General features: G+C 40.3%; 1 long non-coding RNA gene across 1 annotated transcript; it reads right to left on the bottom strand.

Moving 5' to 3' along the window:
• Positions 1 to 9,932: 9,932 nt before the first annotated feature.
• On the bottom strand, positions 9,933 to 10,932 carry LOC141098075 (uncharacterized). The gene is made up of 3 exons (XR_012234141.1): positions 10,844 to 10,932; positions 10,346 to 10,413; positions 9,933 to 9,990 (listed from the first exon to the last, which is right to left on the bottom strand). It is a non-coding gene; the product is annotated as an uncharacterized lncRNA (long non-coding RNA).
• Positions 10,933 to 11,286: the final 354 nt, after the last annotated feature.

The following is an 11,286-nucleotide window of genomic DNA, read 5'->3' on the forward strand; positions in this document are numbered from 1 at the left end:
CGTTTTTCAGCTATAAGCCACGGCCACTGCCTTTCTACAGCTTTCTAGAATGCTGTTGATAAGCCCCGAAAGGCAGTGGCCGCAGCTTATAGCTGAAAAACGAGGTGACAGGTTCCCTTTAACAATGTAAGCCTATGAAGCATCAGAACAAGGCTCCATAGGCTCCCATTATAGAAGAGACTTCTCGCTCACACCGAGAGTATACAGTGAGCTAAAGAGCGATGACAGGCGATTCCAACAGCTAAATAGGAAAGGGTTATTTACAGTTAGAGCAGTGACACTGTAGAATGCTGACCACAAGAATAGCAGACACTACAACAGCTTTTAAAAAGGGCTGGATGATTTCCTCAATACCATAACATTGTGGGTTATATTTAATTTAGTGACAAAATGGACAAATGGTGGAGAAAGGTTAAACTTGATGGACCTAGGTCTTTTTTCAACCTATGTATGTAACTATGTTGTTATGACATCACACAAAAGTGGAGCCGGACAGAGCTTGATCTCAGAGAAGACGGCAGTAGGGAAGTATATTACCTCACCACACTACAACACATACACGTTTAGTGAAAAAACAAAACTTCATGAGGGTGCTTCAAACATGTACGACGTACAGTATTGGTATGCCATATATTTCAGAAATATTCTATTACAAAGGAACATTAATTCAGAATTTTTATTTTATTTTTTTAAATTTGGAATTCCCAATCAGTATGTCTTTGGTGTGTGGGAGGAAACCGGAGTACCCGGAGGAAACCCACGCAAACACGGGGAGAACATACAAACTCCATGCAGATGTTTTCCTTAGTGACATTTAAACCCAGGATCCCAGTGCTGCAAAGCAACAGTGCTAACCACTGAGCCACCGTGCTGCCCAAGTACAGCTTTGATGATGGACTTGCTGTACTAGATGTATATTGTGCCCTATGGACAGATTGGACAAATGCATCTTCTGATGCTGCGAGCGGCCCTGGATAATCCTCGCCGGCAGGATGATATAATCCGGCGGAAGATGGAACCTAGGAGAAGAGATATAAAACTAATGTAAGTAATGGAACTCCATATTAGAGGATACTGCTTTGGTGTCATTGTGGCAGGACGGTAGAGAAATCTTATCCGTGCAGAGCAACAGGATCATTGCAAGTCATCATACATGTGACAATCCCACCACTGACAGATAACATCTTCTCCACATGAATTATTCCCACTGGTCAACATCAAACAATATAGACTTTATTATCACACTTACGTCTTCTAGGTTTTCGCTCTTCTACTATTTGGGCATTTTGCTCTTCTACCAGTATTTTTGCAGAGTTATTTTTCTTCTCAACTAGAAATTCATATAAAAAGTAAAAAAAAAACAAGTCAGTGATCATTTTCAATCATCATCCATGTAGCAATCGTGTAACTGGGAGTTAACATCTCCTCCTCGTGAATAATTCTCAATCGCCAACATCAGACCACATAGACCTTATTGTCACACTTACCTCTGCTAGACTCTATCTCTACTACTATTTCTGTGTCTTGATCGTCTCCCAGTTTTATTGCAGATGTATTTGTCTCAACTGGAAATTCATGTAAAAAAGTAAGAAATACAAGTCAATGATCATTGTCAGTCATAGATGTGAAAATCCCACCATTGACATATAATATATCGTCCTCGTGAATTATTCTGTCGCCGACATCAGACAACATAGACCTTATTGTCACACTTACCTCTGCTAGACTCTGTCTCTACTACTATTTCTGGGTCATGATCTTCTCCCAGTTTTAATGCAGATGTATTTGTCTCAACTGGAAATTCATGTAAAAAAGTAAGAAATACAAGTCAATGATCATTGTCAGTCATAGATGTGAAAATCCCACCATTGACATATAATATATCATCCTCGTGAATTATTCTGTCGCCGACATCAGACAACATAGACCTTATTGTCACACTTACCTCTGCTAGACTCTGTCTCTACTACTATTTCTGGGTCTTGATCGTCTCCCAGTTTTAATGCAGATGTATTTGTCTCAACTGGAAAATCGTGTAAAAAAGTAAGAAATACAAGTCAATGATCATTGTCAGTCATAGATGTGAAAATCCCACCATTGACATATAATATATCGTCCTCGTGAATTATTCTGTCGCCGACATCAGACAACATAGACCTTATTGTCACACTTACCTCTGCTAGACTCTGTCTCTACTACTATTTCTGGGTCATGATCTTCTCCCAGTTTTAATGCAGATGTATTTGTCTCAACTGGAAATTCATGTAAAAAAGTAAGAAATACAAGTCAATGATCATTGTCAGTCATAGATGTGAAAATCACACCATTGACTTATAGTGATAAGCGAGTGTGCTCGTTACTGGAGTTTTCCGCGCATGCTCGGGTGTTCTCCATGTATTTTGAGCGTACTCGTGAATTAAGTTTTAGTCCTTGCAGCTGCATGATTTGCGGCTGCTGGAACGCCTGAATACATGTGGGGATTTTTGCTAAAGAACGGGCAATCCCCCATGTATTCAGGCTGTCAGCCGCAAATCATGCAGCTGCAGGGACTGACTGTTTGATGTCGGCAACTGAGAATAATTCCCAAGGAGGATATATTATATGTAGTGATGAGCGATTGTGCTCGTTAATTGAGTTTTCTAAGCATGCTCAGGTGTTCTCTGGGTGTTTGCCGAGTATTTTGGGCGTGCTCGGAAATTAAATTTTAGTCCCCGCAGCTGCATGGTTTGCAGCTGCTAGACAGCCTGAATACATGCGGGGATGATTGCACGTTTTTTCAAAAATCCTCACATGAATTCAGGTTGTTAAGCAGTCTCAAATCATGCAGCTGCGGGAATTAAAACTTGATTTCCGAACAGGCCCAAACTACTCAGAGAACACCAGAGCATGTTCGGAAAACTCGAGTAAAGAGCACACTCGCTTATCACTACATATAACATCTCCTCCTCGTGAATTATTCTCAGTTGCCGACATCAGACAACATAGACCTTATTGTCAAACTTACCTCTGCTAGGTTCTGTCTCTGCTACCATTCCTGAGTCTTGATCTTCTCCCAGTTTTAATGCAGATGTATTTTTTGTATCAACTGGAAATTCATATAAAAAAAGTAAGAAAAACAAGTCAATGATCATTGTCAGTCATAGATGTGAAAATCCCACCATTGACATATAGTGATGAGGGAGTGTGTTCGTTTCTCGGGTGTTCTCCTAGACTTTTGAGCGTGCTCGTGAATTAAGGTTTAGTCCCCACAGCTGCATGATTTGCAGCTGCTAGACAGTCTGAATACATGTGGGAAGGATTGCCTGTTTCTTCGGAAATCCTCACATGAATTCAGGCGGTCTAGCAGTCTCTAATCATGCAGCTGCGGGGACTAAAACTTGATTTCCGAGCACGCCCAAACTACTCAGAGAACACCCGAGCATGTAAAGAGTAAAGAGCACACTCGCTTATAACTGCATATAATATATCCTCCTTGTGAATTATTCTCAGTCGCCGACATCAGACAACATAGACCTTATCGTCACACTTACCTCTGCTAGATTCTGTCTCTGCTACAATTTCAGGGTCATGCTCTTCTCCCAGTTTTAATGCAGATGTATTTTTCATCTCAACTGGAAATTCATATAAAAAAAGAAAAACAAGTCAATGATCATTGTCAGTCATAAATGAGACAATCCACCACTGACATATAACATCTCCTCCTCATGAATTATTCTCAGTCGCCAACATCACACAACATAGACCTTATTGTCACACTTACCTCTGCTAGGTTCTGTCTCTGCTACTATTTCTGGGTTTTTCTCTTCTCCCAGGTTTAATGCAGATTTATTTTTGTTCTCAACTGGAAAATCATATAAAAAAGTAAGAAAAACATGTCAATGATAAACTCCTATAAGATTAGATTAATATCAAGTCAAAAGATTAGAGTCATATCTTTATGGTTGCTGATGCCGGATTGCTATGAGCGCAACCCTGTGGTCGGCGTTCATAGCACACCTGTAATTCTGCTACATAGAGATGATCTATGCATCTCCTCTATGTAGCAGAGGCAATCGAGTTATGGCAGTTTCTAGCCTCCTATGGAGGCCATTGAAGCATGCCAAAATTAAAAAAATGTTTTTAAAAATATAAAAAAATTAAAAAAAACAAGATTTTAAATCACCCCTCTTTTGCCCTATCCAAAATTAAACAATACACATATTTGGTATTACCATGTTCAGAATCTATCTATGTCCGATCTATCAATAAAAAAAGGATTAACCCTATCGCAAAATGGCTGAGCGAGAAAACAAATCGAAAAGCCAGAATTGCGCTTTTTTGGTTGCCACGACATTGCATTAAAATGCAATAATGGGCACTCAAAAGAATGCATCTGCACAAAAGTGTTATCATTAAAAAAGTCAGCTCGGCGCACAAAAAATAAGCCCTCAACCAACCAGAGATCACGAAAAATGGAGACGCTACTGGTCTCAGAAAAGGGCGCAATTTTTTTTTTTTGGAAAGTTTGGAATTTTTCTTCACCACTTAGATAAAAAAGAACCTAGACATGCTTGGTGTCTACGAACTCGTAATGACTTGCAAAATCAAAATCGCAGGTCAGTTTTAGCATTTAGTGAACCTAGCAATAAAGCCAATCGAAAATTAAGTACGGGATTGCACTTTTTTTGCAATTTTACTGCACTTGGAATTTTTTTCCCGTTTTCTGTTACAAGACTTGGCAAAACCAATGGTATTGTTCAAAATTACAACTCGTCCCACAAAAAATAAGCCCTCACACGGCCATATTGACCTTAAAATAAAAAAGTTATGGCTCTGGAAATAAGGGGAGCGAAAAATAAAATCACAAAACCGAAAAAAGCTTTGGGAGTTAAAGGGTTAAAACATCTGTGGCACATTAAGGGTAGTTATAGGGTTAGTTTGGGGCCTGACTGAGCCAAGGGCAGAGTATTCGTGATCAGTATCAGGCACCAGACTGTATGGCCCCTTATACCTTTTAATGCGCAGCCCATAAGAGTGAGAATTTTATACATTAACGTGTTGGATTGTTGTTTATTTTAAAGGCACAGAAAAGCAGTGATTTTCTGAGTCCTCATGTAACATTTACATTAACACCTTTTGATCAGTGACGACAACAAGATCTCCTATAGACCTGCACTTACCTGACAATATGGGAGAGGGTGACTTGTTGTTTTCAGTAGTGAAACACTGATTATCACCATCATTTCTAGTAGGAGAATCTTTCTGCCTGTTTAGTAGAAGAAAAATAAATAAATTACAAGTGAAAGCAATGAAAAATAAAAAGACTCCTTTTTTATGGGCAATTAGGACACTTGGACAAAATGAAGGGTATACCTTGCACAGAACTGCCTTCTGTCAGCAAGAATGAAGAATAACTAGTAATAAAGGGCTTTAATGAAATAGAAATGAAAGGCTGGTCACAATGATCAACTCACCAGTGTTATGACAAGCCAGACCCCACAGTGATCATCAATCATGGAATGGTGGATTCTAGATTTAGTATTGTGTCATATGCGACTTGTATTTGGTATTCTGAAGATTTGTCAGTACTATACCCCATAATAATAATCTACTCACACGTCTAAGTGTTTTGTGCTGGTCTGTAGAGAACAATCTGGAGATGGCTCATGATCTTCATTGCTCATCATCCTGGTATTGGTTGCATATAGCTAAAATACACAGAGTAAAATTAAATATATATATATAGAGAGAGAGTTTTTATATTATTTTAGTTATAGTTTTGTGGATTTACTGATCACATACTTACCTTAGAAAGTCTTTGAGAAGATGACGCATAGTTTAGGCTTTCTGGCCAATCACTGACTTCACTTGTGTCACTCTCATCTGAATCTATATGTTTGAGTCTCTCAATACAAGCTACAAAATACAAGTATTATCAGAGATTATTAATATAATCACAGACCATCACCATGTTATTACTAATAATGATGGGAACATATTGTCACATAAAATAAAAGACAAGACAAACGGCAGCTTTAACCAGATGACGTCTCATTCTACTTACTGGGAAAGTAGTGGGTGTCCTCCTCTGACCTAAGAATTGGCCTAAACTCTGGCTCCTGATTTTCAAGATTCTCAAAATCTAACTCACTCAGGAATGGATGACTCTTGATTTTATTTGCTCCTCCTGGAAACGGAAGACAAGAAAAAAGTGATCCAGACAATATTAGGAAGACTGTACATTTTATGGTAATCTAAACTGAAGACATAGCAGAGCCAAAATATACTGTAAGTCAAGGCATGAAGAATGGGAAATAGACAAGGAGGTAACGCAGAGACCTCAGTGCTAATCCTCATGGAAATTATCTATTTGTCAGGGCACAGTGTAGTTATAAGTCATTATTAATACTACTATATACATTACCTATCCCGAGTCTAAGGTTGGGACTTTTTCTGAGCAGCTGAGTAATGAAGTTTTCAGCATCGGGATGAACAGCATGATTTTGAAATTTCAAAATGATGGATTCTGTTATATAAAAAGTAAATGTTACAGAAAAGAAAGTCTCTATATTTACTATAATTTAAAAAACTATCAAAAACAACAAGTAACTAAACCAAAGTATGAACCTAACAACTCAACCAAATTACTATGGCATCACACAGCATTCAGATTATTTTACTTACCTGTTATGATTCTGAGGAAAATCTCATCTTCGCATCTTCCTTTAAATGGCAAATCGCCGGTAAGAAATTGATATGTGATGATTCCTATTGACCACCAGTCAATAGGCCTTCCATAGCCCGTTTTTAAGAGGACTTCTGGGGCCATATAATACAAGGTGCCGCTCGTCTGGAAACCAACAGAACAATGAGAAGATGATCAATGAAAATTACTGTGACAAATAATATCAGTGTAAAAGTTTTCTATGTGAGAAAATATCAGAAATAGATCAGATCTGTGAAGAATAAGTTTTTAATCTATAGCTAACCTCTTTATCACGGAACTCTTTGGCGATGTCTTTAGTTCGAGCCTTGTAAATGTCTGATGTTGGTCTCATGAGTCCGAGTTTTGAAAGCCCAAAATCGGTGACTTTGATATGTCCAGTTGATGATATTATAAGGCTGTGAAAGAAAAGATATTGTCAGCCCTAAGTAAAAACCCACAGACTGTACACCAAACTATAACTGTCTCTCCCTTTATTATACTACAGCATTCACTTACTTTAAAGGCTTCAGGTCTCGGTGAACCACACCAAAGCTGTGCAGATATTCCACAGCAAGAACCGTTTCTGCAACATACAAGCGGGCCAAGGAGAGCGGTAAACGGCCATAAACCTTTAAGAGACTGTCACAGTCTCCTCCTAGAGCAGAAAGCAAATATGACAGGTGAGGGTTTGTTACAATGTAAATTACACATGATGAGTGTGAATGAGAAATAAGGTGAGACATTGGGGCATGGAGTCAATCATAGAGATACACTGTGTGATGTAGAGCGTATACTGTATACTGCAGAGTAATCCTATACAAAAAGAGCTGAGATCTGCCCCCTGCTGGTAAACTCTTACATTACACTGTCAATATCTGACAGCGGCATTTACAGCAGGTGACCTGGAGGCGAGCTGCTCTAAGCACTCATCGCCCCCATTCCATGTCAGTGGTTTGCTATGGCTGCTGAGTGTCTGCGGAAGACTACTATCCTTGCCATTATGGTACTTCTGTGACAGTCACTGTGTAGCTTGGCTTCATAGTGGACCAAGATTTTCACCATATTCTGCAATGCCCATATTGCAGTACATAGTATTTACGATTATATAATCACAAGTTCAGGTCCCTTATGGAGACTAAAAAATAATAAAAATATTTGGGGAAAGAAAATAAATATAAAATCACTTTTTCTCCTTTCAAAATAAATAATATAAAAACAAATAAACTCAGATGGAATTGCAGTGTTTTTGATCGCCCAACATAAGAAGAAAAAATGCAATAAGAAGCAATGAAAATTATTATCTGTCAGAAAGAGGCAACCCTCCAAAACTGTTCTTCTGAGCATGTAGATTAATGACATATAAATACATTGATAGCTTTATATATTTAAGCAGAAATGGGCTGGATAGAGATACAATGGATATGTCTTACCTGCTCCAAAGTCCATGACCATACACAGATGTCGTTTAGTTGGGAAGGAACAAAGCGTGGAGACAACAAAGGGACAATCAGCGAATATTGCAATGTCCCTTTCCAGGTAGGCCATTTCAAGATACTCTGGACGATCCAGGTTACTCCGGTCTTGTTTCTTCATGGCGAATACCTTGTTTATGTCTTTATGACGCACTAAGTGGACGGCCCTGTAGAGGAGAAAAAGCCATAATTTATACAGAATTCTTACTAACTGTCTATATTTCAAATGATCTTCTGTCCTAATAGTTAATAGTGATGAGCGAGTCGTTACTCAAGATTTCTGAGCATACTCGGGTGATCTCCAAGTAGTTTGGTCGTGCTCAGAAATTTAGTTTGTGTCACCGCAGCTGCATGATTTGTGGTTGCTGGACAGCCTGAATACATGTGAGGAGGATTGTGTGTTTGTTAGGAAATCCCCACATGTATTCAGGCTGTCTAGCAGCCACAAATCATGCAGCTGCGGTGACACAAACTAAATTTCCAAGCACATCCAATACTCGGAGAACACCTGAGCATGCTCGGAAATCTCGAGTAACGAGTATACTCACTCATCACTAATAGTTAATAATAGATGTATGGCCGTCACTAGAAATCAATGTCTGGAAATACACAAAATAACTCAGCATGAATGATCACTTATGGGAGGTTTTCATCCATATCACATGATAACTGAGCTGAATCATGACAAATACCGTATTTTTTGGACCATAAGACGCAGTTTTTTCCCAAAATTTTTTTGGGGAAAATGGGGGTGCATCTTATCGTAGCAATATACTTAGAAATTCTGTTGCAGCGGTCTCATGACGGTGGTCCCAATGCAGCCTCCCTGTGCTCTGTGGTGCGGTGGGGTCGGGGCTCTGTAGTGTTGCTGCAGCGGGGCTCTGCTGCGTGGGGGGCTCCGCCAGCATTTTGTTAAAGCCTGAAAGCCCCCGCAGCTGCGTTGCTGCAGCGCGGTGTCCTCCAGAAAGATGGCCGCTGGGAGCGGCGCATACTCAAATTCAAATCACGGCAACGAGATCTTGTCCCGAGATCTCGGGACAAGATCTCGGGACAAGATCTCGCTGCGGAGATCTGAAACTGAGCAGCGGCCATCTTTCCGGAGGCCCCTGGCGGCCATCTGTCAGGAGGCCTCCGCGTCGCAGCAACTGAGCTGCGGGAGGCTTTCGGGCTTTAACGAAATGCAGACGGAGCCCCCCACGCAGCACAGAGCCCCGCTGCAGCCACACTACAGAGCCCCGACACCACCGCACCACAGAGCACAGGGAGGCTGCATTGGGACCCCCGCCACGGGATGCCGCAACAAGATTTTTAAGTATATTGTGACCAGAGCACAGCCACCCCACGGACACAGCCACCCCACAGAGCACAGCCATCCCACGGAATTCAGACTGTAAGACGGACCCCCATTTGACACATTATTTTTTTCCCCTATTTTCCACCCCAAAATTTGGGGTGCGTCTTATGGTCCGGTGCGTCTTATAGTCCGAAAAATACAGTAGATGTGGACTAGATGACTAGATGTAGAATAGATCTAGTGCAAAGTGGTACCGATAACAACAGCTCAACACATAAAAAACAAGTCTTTACAAAGCTCTATGGGATGAAAAAATAAAAATGTTACATGTCTTGGAATACAGTAGCATTTAGATGTAGACTCATATACAGGAATTTCCCTAAGGCAGGACATATAGAAAGAGGCATCATCATAAGGAGTTTGGGAAAAATGTAGATTATACATAACGCTCACCCAAAAGCTCCACTGCCGATCTCTTTGATCTGGGTATAGTCGCTTTTACTTGGTTTTCTCATAGGGGTCAATGATCTGACAACGGCCTAGAAGAATAAGAAATGACAATGAGACATAAAAGTTGCAGGAAATTAAAAGCTGCAGATGCAGGAACTTCTCTACATTATGACCCCGCTGATTACACTGCAGCAAATGTAGAGGACATGATAGCAGCAGGACGCTCCCCAGACACTATTATATTATAGGGATATCCTCCATACACATATATCATTGTATGGAGGGGATGGTAAGGGACATCACACAGAGGAGACAGGAATAATAATAATAGGTCCAATCTACATTAAGAATAGCATTAACCCACTGTACTCTGGGGTGTAACATGTGATGTGTAATTCATACCCCGTTATCTGATGATATACAGATGTTTTCTCTGATACTTACACTGGCAGATTCGGGGATCTCTGGTGTCTCAGATATTCCACCGTCAGCAGTTGCCGGCTCAGTTGTCTCTAATATAATGATAAAATAATGAGACATCATGTATTAGACGATATCAGAACTGAATATATAACACATCGATATAAGGAAGGAAAGACAAGTAAATGGCATAATACTAGTTCTATGGATATTCTGCACATACTGGATATACTTATGGCACATCCATAGATAGATATACTCTACCATAAATGTGTGATTGCTTGGGATCTGACAGTGACTTGGATGGGGACCCTGTGAGGTCCTCTGTGCATTTTGGGGCTGAGAAGATCCCACAAGAGAGAACCAGAGGGGTTTTCAGATTTGCATGAGCCCTCTCCATTATAGTCTATAGGAGGTTCAGGAGCCGTCACCGGCCTCATACAGAGGATGTAGAGTAAATTTTATATTCTCTGGTGTCTCCATAATATTAATATTTGTAGGAATGCAAGATGATCAGCTTACCTTCAATCAGATCGCTTTTTAGCCCTGGCTCACTGGTATTGGGGTCAGCGATATTTCGGTGTTGCCCCTCTTTTGAGTCACCCTCCGGTGTTTCCTGATGGATATAATTTGCGCAATTAATATAACAATTCACAAATGCTAAATTACAGTACACAAAAGACAGAATGGACTAAAGCTGGATTTACATAATGGCGGGGAATATACACGGCCGCTCCGTCCAGTAAATCCACATTAATATATAAGGGACTTGTATATACGACAGTTCTCCAATAACATCTATTACCAGAACTGCAGCATTTACAAGAAGGAAGATTGTGAAGATAAAGCGAGACCGATGTGATATGAAAGGTCCGCACCACTGAGCACAGTACAGACTGTCCCCACCGAGGATGGAGCAGAGACAGGCTGCCATAAAAAATCCTGTATCTGCCTGGAGCGGACAG

This window comes from Dendrobates tinctorius, unplaced genomic scaffold, assembly GCF_039654945.1.
Source record: "Dendrobates tinctorius isolate UK_male_01 unplaced genomic scaffold, ASM3965494v1 ptg000086l, whole genome shotgun sequence".
Taxonomy (NCBI): Eukaryota; Metazoa; Chordata; class Amphibia; order Anura; family Dendrobatidae; genus Dendrobates; species Dendrobates tinctorius.